Source organism: Drosophila willistoni, chromosome 3R, assembly GCF_018902025.1.
Source record: "Drosophila willistoni isolate 14030-0811.24 chromosome 3R, UCI_dwil_1.1, whole genome shotgun sequence".
Classification (NCBI taxonomy): Eukaryota; Metazoa; Arthropoda; class Insecta; order Diptera; family Drosophilidae; genus Drosophila; species Drosophila willistoni.
The window spans coordinates 11,109,928-11,130,854 of record NC_061086.1 but is presented as its reverse complement, the minus strand read 5'-3'; the positions used below and the strand labels follow the sequence as shown (position 1 = coordinate 11,130,854).

Here is a 20,927-nt window from a genome sequence, read left to right as displayed (position 1 = left end):
TTGGAACTGTGACTTAGACTGGGACAGGGACACATACACACACACGTACAGATATACCACCGCATGTGGTGCTGTTACCCATTTCCGCTTCTGGCAGCAGCACAAAAGCCACTCGAGTCCGCCTTGTGCCTGCAGGATGTGTGCCATGTTTATGGCTGCCTCTTTCAGCTATTACTCTCCCTGGCTCATACTCATCTCTTCCATCTCTCTCTCTCTTTCTCTCTCTCTCTCTTTCTCTCTGTCTATCTCTCTTTCTCTCTTCGCTTTTTATTCCCTTTTTTTGTCGTTTCTCTTCTATCCCTTCCCATTTATTGCTAGAGGGAACAAAGAAGAGCAAAAATATTTTGCTGTTTTTAGTTGTCGCAAAACTTTGTGCTTGTGTATGTGTGTGTGTGTGTGTGTGTAAGGGCGTAGGAGTATACCAACGAGTGTGCGTGTGTTTGTGTGCTTTTGTTTATTGTATATTTGTTTGGCATTTTCCTGCACAGCTTTTCCCCAAAAAAAAAAACAAAAATTAAACGAGAGTTGACCAAAGCAAGGACGAAAAACTAGCATGATGATTGAAAACCAAAATTCTCTACAAAGCTGGGATTATGATTGCCAGATTATGTTTCATTTTTTGTTCTTTTTTGATACCAAACAAACATTTAAAATGAAATGAATAAAGAATTTTAAATCGAGAAATCCATCTCAATGGAAGCTACCCAAAAATATGTAACCATTTTAGTTTCATTTGGAAACTTTTAAGGTTGAGTTTGTTACTATTTCCCAAAATCATTTTAATTTTTTAGAAATATTAATTCTATTATGAAGCTAACTCTTTTAAAATTTCACTCAATTTATAACAGAGTGTGACAAAATTTATAAAAGTTTTCCAATGTGATTCAAAATAAGAAAAACTATATAATCGAAATTGTCATATTATCCCTAAGTATTCTTCTTGAAACCACTTTAAGCCACTAAATCATTTTGATGACCTTTTGACAAATATATTAAATAAGAAAGTAAACTTTTTTCTATTTAAATATATATTTTGTAAAATTGAATTAATTTTCTTATTACAGCAATCCTTGTTTTAATAGAAATGAATGGGATGGTCTAAACTAAAATCAATAAAGGTTAACTGAATCAGCAAAAAATGAATCTTCCATCTGCCACATATATATTTAGTATTTCTATAATCTTTTAAGCCACCCACGTTTGTCCTTCTCTTGTGTGTCGTTATTATGTTTTTTTCTTTGTGCCATTTTGTTTTGTTCCAATTCTCTTCTTTTTTTTTTTTGTTTTGTTTGTTTGATGATTTTTGTTTTTGGTGTTTTCATATATTTGTTGTTGCTGTATCTAAAAATATATACATACATATATATAAATAGTTTCCTTCGTTGTATGTGTGTGTGTGTGTGTGTTGGTATCAGTTTGTGTGATTGCTTTTGGGTAGTCCGTCCAATTTGATGTCGTCCATTGTAGGTATATGCACAAACATATATATAAATGCAAATTGTTATTGATTATGCTGCACATAAAACTATAAAAGACAAATACAAACATTCCGTTGACTATCCTCAAGTTTGCTGCCATTGTTGGTGTCCTTGCTGTGCCGTAATAAATTCTTACACACATAAATATATGTGTATATAAAATGTGAAATTTTTGACCCAAAACCTTTGTTCTCTTCTCTTGTCCATGGGTTTTCATTTCTTGAAAAAATTCAATTTGTCATAAGGAATGCGGAATGAAAACAAACTTAATATAACTACAACTCAAATTCATTTGCAAACACTTTTGGTTTGGCCTATAAACAAAAATATTACGCATACGCCCCATTGGGCAAAATAGATATGAAGGTTGCCTAGTTGGACCATCATAATGCCATAAATTCATTTCGAAATGCACTTTGACTGCTTGACTTTCTGCTTAGAAGAAGTTGAGGCGCAAACTTTGAGAATCCCAAAATATTTCATATGTCGGCTGGGACCAGGGAGGGGAAGGGAGGTAGAAGTGATGGTCGGAGAATGGAAAAGTTGTGGAGTAAGACAACATAAGCCTGTCATACAGAGTTTGGCAAACAGTTTGCCTGCGGTTTCGAAACTCAAACAGTTTAGTACAGAAAAAAATAGAATTAAAAAAAAAGAAACTTTTGCGACTGACATTTACCCTGGCACCAAAACTCCTGGCTACCATTTCTCACTACGTCGACTACGCCTATTCCCGAGGTCGCCCAAGGAGCACAAATGCATGGGCAAGGAACTGCGTCAATCAGACGCAACGCAGGGCATAATGACTTTTGTAATTACTCGCCATGTGTCTTGGTGTCCTGATGAATAGTTTGCTGGCAATTACCTGCTGAATCGGCTGTCCAACTTTTAATTGCTGATGCATGCGAAATAAGTGAACTCAAGGACATTGTAGCAGGAGCATCGCCTGCAACCCGAAACCCACAAGAGACAACACTCTACCAACGCTTAATGAGCACAACCAAAGTTTTTGCAAGTGTGCCTCGTTTTGAAACCAAAAAGAACCATAAAAAATTTTCTAAAATTTAAATGAGTCGGCCTCAATGATTGTGGGACATTAACGGGGGAATCATTGAACGACGAAAACATTGCTTATGCTATTACTGCTGCTGCTGCTGGCATTAGGAAATTCCATTATGAAATTATGAAAATGGAAATTGAAATGCCTGAATTACGAAAATGGCGAAAACATGTGAAAACTTTGGCATAGATTGACGTGAAGAGATACAACATGAAAATTGAAATGGAAATGGGCATGGAAATGTATGTTTGTGTAATGAATAATAGTTTATGCATCAATCATGTCAAATGTGTATGTGTGTGTGTGTGTGTGTGTGTGTCTAAGAATGAAAACAACACACACAATTTCTCCTACGTTAAGAGAATGTGAATAACAGAAAGAACATCATACACGACTTTTTAATAACCACACTAAACTGACCTTAAATCATTGAGATCTTTGTCTACTTAAGCCTTAATTGTAAGTCAGGAGAATAATTTTAAAATCAGCTTAACTTAATGATGGGCAAATATTAAATTGTGTTTAAATCACTTGGCAAAAGTTATTGTTTATTTATTTCCAAATGGATTGCATCAGCAAATTTATATAGTTGAGATTTCTTTGATAAATTGATTATCATAATCTTGATTCATTTGATGCAAAGCTGCGTTTGACTCAATGCATCGATGCGGCGTTTATTCAGCCAGGTCTTTATCTATTTAAGCCTTAATTGTAAGCCCTGAAAACAATTTGGAAATCTTCATAACTTAAGCTGTAACTTACAAAAGATTCTTTGCTTAGTTAAGCCCCAAAGATAATTTTGAAATATTTGTTGGACTAATTAAATTTCTTTAGCAAAAGTTTTGGTTTATTTACATTGAACTTTAAGAACTGCAACAAAATTGATACATTGATGCATTGTAGACAGCATCTTGAAGTTTATGGAGCAGCTTATGGTTTTTGCGTTTCACTTAATGCCACTTAGATGGTGAGCAAAAGAGATGGATTAAATTTTAAGCGAATGCATGAGAAGAGAAAATGCTGCATGGGAAATTTAATTGAATTGAAACCGCTGTAAAACGTTGGACAGGCTTTTCATTTCAATTTTCCAACGTTGGCAGCCAGCCAGCCAGCCAGCTGGCTAGCGATGACCCAAGTCAACACAACATTTACGAGTTTCAATTAGTCGAATTAATGCTTAAATTTGATTTGTACGGTATGAAGAGCTTGTTCGCATGGTCAGCTGCCCAGCCATGTGTATCACGGTAAAACTATGAAAGTCAGGAGCAAAAAGGATCCATGGGATAGGGAAAAGCAACTCTGTCCCAAAGAAACAACACAAAGTGTCCTTGTCAGCAATGTTTTTGTTGTTGTGCGAATATGTAGATAAGTTTGTATGTGCTGCTTGTGTTTCTGTGTGTGTGTGTTTTTTCTTTCTTGGAAAATAACTTATTCATTAGATATCAAGAAAATGTTGTATGCGTATGTGTGTGAGTGTGTAAAGTATTTGCCGTTAGGCATAATAAATTGCTTTAAAAGGGAGCCGCTGCCGAACAAAGGAAGTAAAAGATATCAGGACTCTTTTTGTTGATGTTGTTGTTAGCAGACCTATGTATGTATGTGTATATATACAGGTGCCGCCTTGTATTTCCGCCCACACCGACAAACAGACACACACACCATCTCGTAGACAGACAGACAGCCAACACAGGACTCTTTGTGTGAGGCGATAAGCGAACCGCGTGAGTTGCTGCCGAAAAAAAAGAATAAGAAGAAAACGTAAAAGGATACATCTACACCAACACACAAGTGTAATAAGGACACCTGCACACTAACACACAAAAATAACGAGTAAAATGATAATGGAAAATGCTGAAGACGACACCAGACTATACAAATTGAAAAACTGATACTTTTGCCACTGATTTTTGGCTACAAAAAGAAACACCATGTCTTCCGCTCTATATAGACGCTTTCACTCAGGAATTGCTGAGGCTAAGGCTAAAAGTTTTTGTGTAGATGGCTAGCAAAAGAAGGACGAAGGAATCCAGTAACATGGACACACTCCAAGCCAGTAAGACCAGTCAGACCAGCCAGTTCAGCACTCGGCTCGAAAGAGAACGACGACGGTGATGGTCGGTCTTCGGTAAGATGTCTTTGCTACGTTCCTGGCACATAATAATTTACATAATATACGTGAGCACACAATCAAAACGACCACACTGAGGATGGAGCAGCAGCAGCAGGACGAACCAAAAGCAATATGAAGGCGAACATTTGGCCAGAATATATTTTCACTCTCACAGGACGAACGCATGCTATATATGTATGTATGTATGTATATACACAAATACAGACGAAATATTTGTAGTCGTTTTTATGTAACGTAACATTGCCGCGCGCACATTTTCTAATTCATTTTCATTTTTACTTTTATTTGATTTTTTCTTTTATTTTCTCCTGGCCCACTCGAACACACCGACTAACCACTCCCACTCCCACCCACCGCCGCCGCCCAACGCGTTTGTTTTAGCTTTATTTAGCTGCTTCTTCTTATTTTGTTTTCCTTTTCTCTTGATTTTTTTTTTGCTTTTTGCGTTTGCGTTGCCAACTAAAATTAAGCGAAGAAGCGTAGACCAACCGTTCCGTTTTTGGCCAATTTCATGAGGAGACTGTAGAGAAATCGTTGCTGGCCATAACAATTCGTATGGCAATTTGGCGAAAGGACACGGAGTTCTGAGTAAAAGCTTCTTTGAGTTAAAGCTCAGTAAAAGCTTCGTGGGTTGTCCCAACAGTTTTTACATTTCAAAAAGGACCAAAAGTCTCTAGTACAAGGAAGGATAAATACCTACACTATATTGTGAGTTGAGTGAAAGCTTTATTAAGCCACATGTCGCCCACCTTACACCCTCTTTTCGTGTGTGTGTGCGTGTGTGTGTGTAGGTGGCTAAATTTTGTATGTTTATTTAGTGGTTTCTGTTTGTCTTCTGTTTATGCAGCAAAAGCAACAGCAGCAGCAGCAGCAACAAAATAAGGAAAAACCTAACTTAAAGCTTTTATTTCTAATTTACTCTAAGCAGCAAACAGAAATAAAATTACCCACACAAAAATAAATAGAAACACCGGCAGCATAAAACAGAATATTATGCCAAAAAAAAAAAAAGTACAAAGTAACTGCAATGTCAGATAAATACGCATAGTAAAGCCAACCTAAGGGTACTTTCAAAATAACTGACTGACTGACTGTCCGACTGAGTGACGGGTGTGAGTGAGCTTTTGAAAAATCATCTGCTTATGCCGTGCGAGTGCCAAAGACCATAAAATCCGTGTTAATATATATTAATAATCTAGGCCGGATAAGGCTCCGTGTATACCTGCCCGCCTTAATTATCATTTTCGAGAGCATGCGAGGCCAATTATCTAAACTTGGCTAACTAACTAATAACTCAAGTCAACTTACCTCTGTCTTTATATATATACGAATGTGTGTATGTTGGCCAATAAATTTAGGCGCTATTCCGTGGTTCAGTCATCATGTGAATAACTGCAAAGATAGAATAAACAAAAAGAAATAAGTAAGCGAGTGTGAGAGTGAGGGGAATCAAGTCATTAATATGCAACTGGCAGCCAACTGAGAAATCGTGTAGAAAAAAACGCGTATGTCAATTAAAAGCCTATAACAAAGCCAAGAGAACAAGCAGCAAACACTACACGGATATTCGAACGACGAGTATGGTTAAAAGGCAGAGCAGAAATCAACTTGCTGCCTGTTCCCAGTAAAACACAAAATCGTCATTGCACGCAAAATGCAAACGACGATACAATGCTCTGATGGAATCTAGACGGGGCCGGCTATGGAGGGTGAGAGGGGTGTAAAAAGTCATAACGAATGGAATAGAGGAAAGGCAAAACCGATTTTAGTCACACAAGTCACGTGCAGGCAAAACGACTAAACACGCGTTTCAAATGTGCCGCAGCTCAGGGAGTAAAGCCGAATGGGTCTAGAGAAAAGAGACTGAGAATTGAATCGATTGTGTATGGTGCAGGCAAAGGAAAACGGGGGAAAAAAATAAATAAATCCCAAAAATTGTAGCAATCTCTTAGCAAAGATCGAAACCATTTCGTTAAAAGGAAGCACATCCTTTATCTGTTTATCAGTTTGATTTGACCTACAATTTGCAAATCGATGCCAAACAAAAAAAGGAAACTGAACTAAAATTAATAAAAGGCTAATCAAATACAATTTGAACGATTATAATTGAAAAATTGTCTATTGGGCTTTAACAGGCAATTAGCCAGAAGCAAAACTGAGATGCAATTACTTTTTGCCTAGCACTCTCTTTCCCTCACACACTCTGTATGTGTGTGTTAGTGTGTGTGTTTGTGGGTGTTTGTGCAATTGGAAACAATTAGCAAAGTGTGCTGGAGATTTAGAGCGGAATGTCATGGCCCTAATTGCCCAGGAGCGCTCACACATACTAACAAGACGAGAATGAGGCGAAAATTTAATGCCGGAGACATGCAAAAATTACATCCTCAATTGCAGACAGTAGACATCGTTGTCATTCTCACACAAAGGACCGCCCCACGTTCCTCCCTCCCGAAAAATTCAATAAACAAGGCGCTCGTGCGGTCTAAAATACCCTCTGTTCACTCATGCTCCCATTTCGCTCTCTATATTCCAGCTGCCCAGCTTCTCTATCTGTCTCTGTGTGTGAGTGTGTGCAACGAGCCGTGTTTGGGGCTCTCTAGGGCTTGCCAAAGAGACTACAACCACACTTGGAGACATATGCGAGCGGTGATGGGGGCGGCGGAAGCTTGAAAGCAAAACAAAATCAATTGCACTGGCTTGGCACTTTTGTTCCTTCAGACTGCCCAAAAAAGTAGGCAATATAAATTTGCACACAGCTGCCATCTGTCGCACACATTAAGCCATTACTCTCTCTCTCTCTCTTTCTCTTTTGAACTGTGCGTTGACCAGTGGACAGTAAATAACAATACTAAAAACAACAACAGCAACAACGACAACCACAGTTAGCCAGTCATCCACGTTTTCGGATGAGCTTTTACTGCGTTCTGCAAATTCAATTGAAATCTACACAATGCCCACATACATGGGGTTAACCCTCTTCCTCCTCCCTCATTTCTTTCTCAACAGTCAATTTCAGCTCCACGATGCACTGAAGTGTGGCCAACATCACAACCTGGCGCTCTACTACTCTCTCTCTCACACTCTCTTTCTCTCCCTTTTCCATGCTTCATTGAATCGCCACAACGAAACCAAACGCTCAACTCAACGTATTTTGCCAATTACATGAACCAACTCTGACAGCGAGACCAGTCACCAGGAGCCACCGGCATCAGCACCCGTCACTGACAAGGTACTTTTGTGAGCAGCGGGGCCAGTTGGAGGTCCAATTGATTGTCGAACACAATGAGGGGCGCATTTAATAGAGATATTAGGCCTACGGAAGTTTGGTTAACCAAAACCCATAAACTAATCTAAATCATACTATGACAATCTGAATCAATAAGTCATAAACCAAATATCTAAAGACAAATGGCATAATGCTTTTGATTGATTTATATTTGAAACAAGCCACAAATATACAAATTTTGAGAAATATATTTGAAAGACCCTTTCAATGTTTGGTTTAATCTTGATTACTTCCTATTGAATGAAAGGCAACATAATTGGAGTTTTTATTAGTAGTTCAAATTCTTCAAATTTATCAAAACAGAAGATGGTCTACAATGAGAAACCATTAGAAATTGGTTCAATCAGCTTAACTAAACTTGACTCTACAAAAACTTATTATATAACTCAAGAAACAAATAATTTTTTTTAGATAGATTGTTCAATAATTTCAGTTAATTTCAGTTAATCTAAGTACATGAAATGCTTATTTTAATTCTTTAATTTATCAAAAGGAAAGAGAGAAACAAAAACTGAAGGAACCATCGACATAGGTGTTGGCTTAGATACCATGACAAATTCATGATGCGCAGGTGTTTACTTTTTAATTTCCCTAGATTCTTTGCCGTGTGTATACGTAGTTTATTCCTGTTTCTAAGGTATGTATGAAACTTTCATTCTGAGGTCATTGCTCCCTTGAATTCCCCACTCAAGTGTCGCTGTCAATGCTGCAGCCTCCTAATGCATAATTTAGTGTGTGTGTGTGTCTGTACACTTGCGTTTAACTATGCGTAAAATATGCTGCTGCTGCTGCATCTCACGATGATTATGATGTCTATAATGATAATGATGATGTGGATGCTGGTTGCCGACTTTAGTTTGCCATCCCAAATGACTGACACACTTAACTTACAAAAAAAAGCTGCAAACACCCGGACTCCTGTCCGCCTGGTCTTCTACCCCCCCTCGAGTAGGTTTACTTTTTTTTCTCCTTTTGCTTCGTTTAAAGTTGCAATCTCAGCGGCTGCAGCGGCGACTCATTTAATGCCAGTAAATGCAAACGTCACGTTCCGTTCAAGACAGAAAAAAAATAAAATACAGAAAGAAAAAACCGCAAGCGTCTGCTTTTCACATTTGACATTTTGCCTATGTCATCAGCTAACTAACAGTATTAGGCCAATGGCGGTTTTTGTTGCTGTTGTTCGATTTGCAAAATTTACAAATTGCGCTTGGCAACGACTTCCGTTTAAATCGTTGATTTTCACCCTATAACAGCCTGTAGGCAGATAGTCAAATAGATATACGGATAGAGCAAAAGATGCACGGGAATACAGTGCTTTCAAATTGATTTGTATTTATGTATATACATACATATGTATGTATGTACATATCAGGCTGTGGTTGCAACTCTCTATTGCGCATCAATCAGCAACAGAAACTGCAAGCGGCAACATCATCCATTCTGATAATTATGCCCAACAGCAACAAGCTGCAACCCAATAGCTTCATAGAGTTAAAGTTGATAGAGAAGGAGGAAGGGAAGGAGGCACACTATAAACTAGGTCAAAAGGTGATTTTCCCCTTCCTCTGTCCCAGTCTTTAGATATCTACTGTTCTTTGGCAAATTGCCAGCATAGCGTCAAGGTTTTTGTGTCTCCTAACTTGAAGATTATTTTGTGAAAATGCCAATTGGAAGTTTCCCATCAACCATCAACAAACAGCAAGCAACAAAACGGTTGATCTTCCCCACTACCTGTAAATTTATTTTAACAACTTGCCATGGCGATGGTTAATCGGTATAAACTTGAACTTGATCTTGAAAAATCAGTTCCAAATGCCTGCACATTCATATATACTCGTATGGTTATATATACGCCTATTCACTGTTATGATTATATCATATTTTCCTACGCACTTCCACTCCACTTAATAGCAAATTATCTGCAGCCACATGTAATGTTTATATTTTCTTGCCTAGACTTTTCAACGCTACTAAATGTTCCACATCTGTGCGTTGTTGCATGTCGTTCATTTTGTTGCTATTGCTGTTGTTGTTGTTTATATATTTTTGTCTTTTTTTTTGTTTTTTTGTATATGTAAAGTCAAACAAGCGTACAATTAGAGCGCTCAAAGTCGCGTAACATTCGCAAAATGCCGGCAACTTGGCAACTACAAAATGGGCAGTCATTTATTTCATTTATATGTAGTTTTGTATGTATATGTATATGAGCTATGTATGTAAGTATGTATATAGATTCTGCAGTTGATTGTACAGTATAATAGGTATTAAAAGCATATAGAACTTAATTCAAAAGAATCTGCATTGATTAAACTTTCATATATCACAGTCTCCTTAAGATTTATACTTTGTTGGTCTAAAAGAATTCTAAATAATTTAAAGTATATCAAATTTAATGTAAAAATTGCAATATTTAGCAAGATTTTTCTCACTTCTATGAATCTGAACAAACTTTGTAACCATTTTTTTCGAATTTTACTTCTACATCTAATTTACGTCTAGTCATGGACGAATCCAGGAAGGGACTTTGCGGGGGCTGCGATGAAATGCGAAATGTCAATATTTGTCAATCAATTTTTAACTTTTTTCATCTCTTTATACTCCCAACTATCGAATTTTCGAAGTGGTTGGACAGTTTCGATAAATTTTTAATCTAACAAAAAGCCTCCCTTGAAAATTACTTAATTTTCTAAGCCGAAAATCTTATATTTTTTTATAGAATACTCCCTAAAGTATTTTCTAAGTCGGTCCATGCTTTTAGTGATGGCAGGAATTTGATATTTATTAATATTTATGTGCTTCAATTATCGATAATCATTGAAAGCGATCGACAAATTGTGATCCCCCGTTTGGTTAAGTCAGCATTTGTCTAACATTTTAATAATTTTTGACTAAAATCTTTACTAGGATATCACCAAGTCGAGCATAACTCAAATGTAGCACACTTTAATGTTATTTTTTTGTTATATTTTATGCAATTAGTCTTTTTTTTGTGCCATGCTGTATTTAGAATTCAGTTGACTCTGCAGGCTATGTTAATTTTTTGTTTTAGCTTTCCATTTCATTGCGCTGAATGTCATTTTAAAGCGCGGCAACAAGAAAAATAAAACCCGTTCACAATTGAGAGATACATACAAAGTACCTACATTGAGAATTGAAATTCTCTCTCATTGTGTTTGCTTATTGTAAGTCTTTTTGTTGTGGTCCGTGTTGCACAACAACAGCAACAACAACAACTATGTACATAGCCTTTTTTGGTTTTTGCACCTGTGCAAATCGCTATCGATCGATGATGCTTGGTCGATTCAATTTTCCGTTCCGTTCGATCGTGCAGGCCAAGCAATTTTGTTGTCTAACTCACAGACAAAAAGATGTTGCTTAGTTTTACAATTTGGTTCCGTTATTTTTCTATATGCCACGCTTCATTAAGCAATTTAGCTCTGGATCAGCAGATTTTAACTGGGCTTCAGGTTACAATAAATAAAACCAACTCAGCATTTATCATTTACCCTTACCAAAAAGCCAAAAAAAAAACAAGTTGTTGGCTCTGACTTATCAAATGCTTTTAAGAAAAAATCACGTTACAAAATGCCAACGATAAGTCATCGTCTGGAAGTTCGTATATATGTATTTATATATATACAATGTGTGCATTTGCAGCTGTGGGAGAAAATTGCATTGCAAAATACTTGGCGAAAAAGTAAAAGCCAAAAAGCCAGCTACCAGACAGTTGATAGTTAGGGAAACGAAAGATCAAATAGGATAGAGAGTGGGTGCACACAAGTGAGAGTAAAGTGAAGGGAAGGAAAGGGAAGGGAAGTGAAAGGAAAGGAGCAAAGGAAGCAAGTTAGTGTCACTTGTCTGCTGCCATTTGTCATGCGATGCCTTTTGGACAACTCTGCTCCATTCCATTCCAATCCACACCACTCCACTCCTTGCCTAGAAATGCCACTTCATTCGGGCAATTGGCACAGGCATTTGGATAATTTTAATGAGAGGCACTTGCAGGAATTTGCTACAATTTGACAGCAAATTGCCAACAAGAGTTGCAGCACCAGTAACATCTGTTCGAGAGGGAACAACTCTGCTTGGTAATTTCTACAATACATTTATGTCAACAATTTCCTATTTTTTTTTCTTTATTTTGACTCTCAGCTTGCAACATAATGATGTTGTTGCAGCTTATCAGACAACGCTGAAACTGTAACTGACACTGAAGCTGATAAGAGTTGAAAATGTTTCGGAAATGAAGCAATCAATTGATGTCATTTATGATGCTGAACAAAATCAAACAAATTATGTCAACAACTACATAAATAAAAACATAAAATAGAACGCCTTTGGGGCGCCTTAGGGCCACTTCCCCCAGTACTTTATGTACCTATTGGAAACCACAAAGTGTTCCAAACATTAAGTCAACCGATAAGCACTGGCACTCCCTGCAGCTAGCAGCTTTATATTTGGCCAGTGAACCAGGCCTCGGAACCGGGCAACAAGCAATAACTAACAACCGCAACTGTTACAATTTGCCCAAAGTGCTTTTTGCCGTCCCCAACCCCAGAGCGATGGCGATTGGTGGTGGTGCATCGATCAAACTTCCCCCGTGGAGTGGGGCGACCAGCCGTTTCAATGCGTCTGCAGTGATTTGTGCAACGCCCCTAAAAAAAACTATTTTAATATTGCCAGAAGGCTGAAATTTATGAGTGAAACTCCAGAGGCGAAACTCTCACAACCGTCCCTAGCCATGGATCTGTCAATATTCATAAACGCAAATCCCATTTGGATGCACACCCCCTCGTATAGCACGCATAGCCCTTCTGGACGAAACGAAACGAAACGAGACGAATTTTATTCATGGCGCATTTGGATTAAACGGCGTTTACATATTGAAATCTGAAATTCAAAATGTGAATTGTGAAAATCTCTGTGTAAATGGAAAGTCACAGTACAAATACTAGCGCACTCCGTGGTGTGTGTGTGTGTGTGTGTGTGTGTGTGTTTATATATGACATACCCATGTGTGCTTAAGGGTTTTGAGCTCATAAACTTATAAAACTCGTAAAAGAAAAAATCAAACAAGAAAAATAACTTCATGGCCAATAACGAAAATGCCATACACTGTCTTTATTAACACGTTACTGACAATACTGTAAATAAAATGCCACTTTTCAACACTAAGAGATCTTGCGGACTAACCGTTAGCGCTTAATATAACCGTTAAGTCAGTATACCTCAAGTTGGAAACAAATTTAAAGAGCCCACTCAAAGTTTGAAGTTTGGAAAGTGTATACAAAACTTTGTGGAAACTTTGTTGCCATGTTTCTTTTTTTCCTCAATGCAGAGTTGGAATCTGGCTTAAATCAACCCGAAAAACGAGTTTTCTGTAGACCTAAAATCAATGTTTTCAATTCCCCCCCTGTTGCCATATCACCACCCAACACGCACACACACACACACACACACACACCACTCCCAGAGCAACAAGAGACTTGGTTGCATTTCGTAGCTAACAACAACAACAACCCAAATAATTGAACATTTTTTGTTAAATTTTTGTTTGTTGTTTCTTTTTTGATTTTTAGGTGACCCAATTTAAAGGCTACACCCGAAAATAACAAATTGCTGCAATGTGCGGGGCACGCCCCAATGCCACGCCCCCATAGTGGAGTTGCGTTTGCAATGCGTTTTTGGGGCCAACAAGAGTTTTGTCAGACTTTTTTCTTGGCAAAAAGTTTCTTATTGATTTTGTCGCGGTGCAAAAGGCAAGCCAAAAGTTTATCTCTCACTCACACACTCTCTCTCTCTCTCTCTCTCTCTCTTTCTTTGTGCAATTCGACTGGGAAAACCTCAGGAAAACTTAATGCTGACACGTTCAATATTGAGTTTTAGATACCTCAACACCCCCCGCAACAAATTGCAAAAGTTGCAACTGCCATGGTATGAAAATCAACAGGTATTCAATAACTTTCAAATGGTCAATGCTTTGAAAGTTGGTAAGAGCCAGTCAGTCAGTCAGCCAGACAGACCGACCATGGTCATTGAATGTTACCAATTACATTGTTGGCCAGCCATTCAGCTGGAGATTCAATTAAACTTTAGCTTTACGCTTTCGATCAGTGAAAGTAACAAACGGCCGCAGTAGACACACATCTCATTCAATTGGCATTCACAATGAAAGGCCAATTCCAATTCCAGTTCCAGTTTCAGTTGCAACAATCAGTGGCAGAGTGTCAAGTGCATTGGCCACTGAACCGCATCAAATAATGGTCCATTCAATTTGTTGAAGTAGCATTGATTTCCCCAATCCCAGCCCCCCTTCTCATCAAATGAATGATAGTCATCTTACTTGATATCCAAGTTCAACGGCATTTTGCAAGGAAACCTGAGCTCCTGCCCTTAAATGGACACACAATGATTTGCATTTATGATTTCTTTTTTTTTTTTTCCATTTTGCAATTAAAGCAAACATCCGTCTTTAATTGAAATCGAAACTTTTGGGCAGGGTTAAAGAAGGGATCAGTTTGCCATAGCATAAATCTAGCACAAGCACGAGCGACCAGTCCAAAGAACAATGGGGAGGCTAAAGCCTCTAGGGGCACGGGTTTGCAAACTGGGATCGCGGGGCTATTGACGATGCCAACGTCGGAGGCCGACGCCTCCGGCTGGTGACGCTTAGTTGCATTCAACACGAGAATCCACAACAGGCAACAACAACACGCTTGGCCAACGCTGCGTGATGAAGTGGCCATGTATGGCTGTCGTATCTTTCCCTTCAGTTCGGCTCTGTTCTGTTCTGTTCTGTCTGCTTGTTTGTTGCATATAAATTGCATTTACAGTATATACATATAAAATTGGCACATTTTACTCTCTTTTCAACAAGTTCAGACAAGCGAAATGGAACGCACAGCTGAGCCTAAGGCAATAACAAGACAAGTATTGTTCTATAGCAGCAGCAGCAGCAGCAGCAATTACTGGGTAGGGGGACATCAGTAGGAGCAACAGGAAATGCAGGTTAAATTGATAAGTATCTTATGGATACTCTGCATGTCTAAAGTCTAATGTATTTAACAAGTACAATTCATTTATTCATATATGCAAGATTGTTTTGATTACTTTATTTTTTTAAAGAACTAAAACTGAACTCTATCCTCTATAAATTAGGCGGAAAGGGGAAACTTTGCCCCATAAAGTATGCAACATGCTGGATAAGTATTCAATGTTTTCGACAAATTTATTACGACTCGTTTATATTTTAAGTTAATAAGTCCAACATTCCAAAAATTTTGAGTAAATGTGAAAAAACCCAAAAAAGGGCTAATTATTGCATACATATGGGGGCAAAATTTCACCCTTTTCACAGACCTAGATCCGCCACGGCCTATATCAAATGTTTTTACACAATTCTAATATTGTTAAACCATAATCTATATAAATTTATATATGAATTGTCACAAAAAGAATCCTAGAATCCATAAGAGTGACAAGTGGTTCCTCTTTTAATCTACAGAACTTTATTATAATTAGTAGGTACTTAAAGTCGTTGAATTGGAACTGAATTTGTACATGAAAATTCACTTAAATGTATAGTTTCTGCCCTGAGGCCTAAATTGGGTATATACCACTTATCTAAAATTGCGGTGTCCATGAAAAAGAGGTTAATAAAAAGACTAATGAATTACAGATAGCATCAACAGCAACTTCTAACTACACTGCATTGTCATCCATCTAGACAAAACACAATTCATTTTTGCTTTTCTTTTTTTTTTTTGAAGATCCCTCTTTTCTCTTTGGAGTTCATGTACACCTGTCGACCTGAGCTTATCCCGCATCTACATCTCAATTGGAATTGTCATAATATATGTACATTGAGACAGACTGAGAGACTTGAAATTGTTTAGCCAAGACAGTGGTCAGAGTGGTTAGTGGAGGGCCCTTTAAGGCCTAGAGACATTGATGTCTTGAGTGCTGTGTATCTCTGTGTTAATTTCCGCTCAACTGTTAGTTTTATGACTTCTTCAGAGACATTCCCACACGGCGGCGGGCCTAAGGTGAGGCCCCGCAACTATGCTGCGTCACATGAAAAATACAATAAAAAAGAAAAAAAAAATGCCCCGAAACGAAAGCTGTGGGACAGTTTTGAATAATTTATAGCACAAGCAATGTTGAATGTTTGTTGTTGAATGAATGAATAGATGATTGTTTTGAGCATTTCCATGTCCACTTTGTTTTGACTCTCTGGTGGAAAAATGCTAATTTGAAGGCGAATGCTGAAAACGAAACTGAGACAAGCCAAGCCAACGCGCAAACGAGCGTCCATTATCAAAAGAAAGCTAATGAACCTGGCCAAGCCCAGTTGGTTAGATGGCCAGGTGCCTTTAGTCAGGTCAGTGGGTGAAATTTGAGTAGAAAAGTGAAGAAGTAGAGAGGAGAAAGAACCAAATGTATTCCTCGAGACAATGTCAAGGGTTCAACTCTTAATTGTTAACAAGTGAAGCGGCTCCCTTCGCTGTCATGCTCGACTGACTGACTATTTGAGCGAAAGGAAAGCAAAGGCAATGGCAGAGATGGCAGACACAAACAACAAATGCAAATTGTGTGAATAAAAGTCAACATTTGTGGCCAACGCCTTGGCACGCAAGCAAGCAAAATCTTTGGCCCTTCCGTAAATAGTTTATACAGGGGCGGATTTGATTTTGCATGGAAATCAAAGCGAGAATGAGGCTACCTCATGATAAAGAATTATTCCATGGTGCCATTTTTAATGGGCACTAGAGACTTGTCAATAATAAGTGATTATATATAGATCTTCATAAGATTGCAAGCCCTCTTCTCAAAATCCGCTCTTGGTATTGTTGTCTTTATGAATTCATTTCATAAATCCAAATGCTAAGGCACTATCACGTAGTCTTTTGCTGAGATGAGGCTAACAAAATTAACATAGCTTTTGCTTTTCTTTTCATCAAACCTAAAAACCGGGAACTGTGCTAATGTTACGATGAAATGGGCTTCCTGTTAACTCTGAGATTTACTTTTGCCCACATACTACAACAGTTCATTAACTCTGCCAACAACAATGTGAAGACAGAAGTGAATTTCACTTTTCTTTTATTTTTTTTTTCTTACTTCGCGCACAATTTAAAGTTCAACGAGCCTATGTGTCTCTCTTCCTGCGTCCCCATGGATATTGGTTGCATTATGCCAAGAAACCAGTTGAATAATAACCAAGTGAGCCAAGTTATTGCTCTCCTATCTCACTCTTTCTCTCTATGCCTCACCCCCTTGACTCCTTCTTATCTGTCTCTGATTTCTGGTTGAATTTTAGGGGGTAAAATTGCAAATTACTGGCACATAACCTCCGGCTTTAAATGGCCATTAACAGCGGGGGATCTTACAGTAGGGAGAGGAGTGGGCCCTTTTGGGCCAAAAACTTGAACTGCTTGTTGATGGAATTTAATTAAAAAAACAAAAAAAAAATGTATATACTTTCACTGCCTGCAATATAACCAACCGTCAGCTAGTTATAAATTTATGCCAGTTTGTAGTTAACAATTATGAGAGATTTGATAATGCAAAACGAAAAAAAATATGGCAAAAATACTGACACTGACAGTTTTGCAATTATGTTGAAACTGAGGAACTGAAAAGCAAACAAATTATGACAGGATGTCGTCGTCATCAGTATGGTATAGTCATTAAAAACAGATACAAAGACAAAAAACTCAACAGCAGCAGCTCATTTATTATTTTTTTATAATTATCATATGATTTTTTGTATGTACATATGCATATATTGCAATATCATCAATAGAGATAATTATCAGAATAATGAAACACAATTTGAAATCAAAATATTTAGTTTATACATTAATCATTATGATTGGAATCCATTTTTTTCCTTAATATCTTTTTTTGCTTTAACCAAGTCTATTCAACTTTTGATTAACCTAAAAAAGAAGTTCCCAGAGGAAATTAGCATTTGAAATATTTAAATATAATTTATAAGCAAATCTTCTTTTGTTTGTTTTTGTGATACTCATCAACAAATCAGTTTATCTAAAAGATATAGAAATCATTTTCTATAGACCTCAAATGCCAACAAACTGGGTTTCCAATCCGCTACTGTCTATTATATAAGACAATTATGGTTAATAGAAATATTATAAAAGCTCGTGAAATGCATTTTCCTTCATTTATTATAGTCAAAATCAAAGAACCAAAACACTTTGCATAATCTTAAATTTATGGGCATATAAACAAACTTATATGTGATCAAAGATCATTAACTTTGAAATAAAAAATACACACACACACACACGAAAAACTTCATAAAAAATTAGTCAAGAAAAGAAATCTTTTAAAACCCTTCTTTCTGTTTGTTTCTTTTCTATTATACATGTCCAAAGTGAAATTCTATAAAAAAAAAATAGAGTTTGTTGCAATTGAAATCAAACTCAATTATAAATAACAACTATTATGTGCATTAGATTTTCTATATATGATAATGTATTTCCTATTTGACTCACCATAACAAACAAAACAAAAGCCCCGCCACGTAATTAAACCTAAAGACCGTGCTATTATGGTCACTCTCCCTCTCTCTCTGCTCACCCCCCAATAAGTCACACAAAAAATGTATAAAAAACATAGTTATATATACCATACAACAATAAAAAATATACAAAAACAAAAACTATATAACCTGAGGTTGAAAACACAACAAAAACAAAAAAAAAAAAAAAGCTGAAACGCTTTTCGCAAGAAAACGTGCTGTCATTAAATTTAATAAGCACTTTTTTAGGCCAAGCTCGGATTTTTCAAGCAGCGAGAAAAAAATTATTAAAAAAAAAAAATAAAATATAATAAAAAGAAATTGTTTAAAATGACGGGCAAGCATTTAAAAGCGAAATGTGCTAGCTAAATATGAAAGAAAAACAAAAAAAAAAAAGAAATTATCCGATACAATGAAAACAAAAAAAAATAGGAAAAGAAAAAAACGAACACAAAACTAAACTACAAATAGCTTATGCTACTTTTTTTGTATTTTTTTTTCTATAGAATTTTCTTTTGCTTGTCCGCTTTGAAGAAGTAAATGAACTTCAGAAGAACGTTAGCTAACGGCTCATTGGGTCTCATTTGTCCCATGAGGAGAAGAGTTTCAGCTAGCTAGCTGGCTGGCTTCACGGTAGCTCAGTTTAGGCCATTTCTTTGTCAGACTTATGAAATATGCGTAACGTTTAACACTTTACAACCCAAAAGGTTGCTGGTCTTCGAGGAGTGGGGTGGGGGATAGACAAATTAAGAGAATAGTGAATAAAGTTGAATTTCGGGGCCAGAGCGTTAAATTGTATACTAAAACTTCCGTTAATGGACCAACAAATTGAGTAATTACGAAACTTTTTAAAGGTTTAAGCCACAATAATGGTTTTGGAGAGTGTGTGTATATTTTGGGTCTGAGAAGGTAAATGCATTTTTGTTTTTTTTTAAAGCGACCCAGTTGAAAGTTGGCGGAAATGCACTGCCGCTCATTAAGGACCACACCCCGAGGAGTATAAAGAGGATGCAGACAGAAATATCTATACATTTCTATGAAATAAACATAAAGGTAAGCCCTCTTGGTCCTTCTCATACTGACTGAAAGCATTATGGAAATATAAAATATTTTTTATATAGTACTTCAACCGGAAAGTGCAGAATTCTATTCCCATTCAGTGCACATGAGCAGCAGCAACTGCATCTGTTCGTTTAACCAACTCCCAACTTCCATCTAGCTTCTCATCTTCAACTACCAACTCCCAACTCTAATTCCACTTGCCAACTCAATTATAAACGCACAAAACACATTAAAACTGCAAGTAAAGTGAGAGTTTTTGTTTTCATTCTTGCAGCATTTCGTTGCTGCCGTTTGCTGCTGCTGCTGCAATTTATTTAGTTTTCTTTCCGGCATTGTTCTGAAGCAATTGCAGTTCGCGCGCAAGTGAAAAAAAAAAATATGCAGCAATATTTTCCAGCACCCGCTTTTTCCAGCTCTCCCATCTTACATTTCCACAAGCAATTTTAAAAAAACCCATGTTCAGTGGACTGAGCTTGGGTGGCTGCCCAAGGTAGGGGCAATATTATGGATGGAGGGTAGATGACCACCACATGACTTAGAGCCTCAATAAAGAAGTCAAATTATGCTGGTCACTCACTTAACTAACTTGTATTTATTAACTGTTCACTAGATAGAGAATGTTACACTAAACAAAAAGTTTATACTATTTCAAATGATAATACATAATCATATTAAAGCCATTTAAAATGTGCTAAAGTTTTTGGAATAGTACCATATAGAAACGTGATCCCTGATAATGAAGAAATGGTAAAATTTCCTTTCCTTCCTATACTCTTTCCTCTATAGACATTTTAACATGTGTTTTGCCTTAGCATCTTCTTGTTATTTAGAAAACATGTAAATATATTTCAATATTTTTATGAAAATTTAATATTCTTTTATCAGTTGAGGTTTATATGTTCTTTCATAGGGAAAAAATTAACAAATGTTCACTATTATTTACTATATATTTATTTGGCAGACAAACAACTTAAATCTGAGCCCAAAAAGAATTGAATATCATATTCAATAGAATATGATGACCTTTTTATGTATATGGTCAAAAGAATCTCGTTTCTTCTACTTCTACTTTTCATTTTTTACAGTGTAGACAATCTGTGTGAATTGAAACTGCGGTTGAATCGTTTTATTTCATTTTCTTATATTACTTAAAGTCATTTATTTAGCATTTTGTATAATTTGTTGAAATTTCTTTTGCCATTATGTAAGTGGAGAACGAGCAACAAGAATGAAAGGCAGAATGAAAGGCACACATAGCACATGCAGTCAGTCCATTTGCTTGGGCTACCTGCTAGCAGGCATAATCAATTTGGTTCCAGGAAATTATCTACAGCTAAAAAACTAACCGCACACCCATTCTGACTTTG

General features: G+C 36.9%; 1 protein-coding gene across 1 annotated transcript in view; it reads right to left on the bottom strand.

Moving 5' to 3' along the window:
- LOC6650016 overlaps positions 1 to 20,927 on the bottom strand; it is a 52,143-nt gene that overhangs the window by 25,330 nt on the left and 5,886 nt on the right. The window contains exon 2 of the mRNA XM_047011284.1: positions 5,975 to 6,058. The gene's annotated coding sequence lies outside the window, so the exon portion shown is untranslated. The remainder of the gene's footprint in view (positions 1 to 5,974; positions 6,059 to 20,927) is intronic.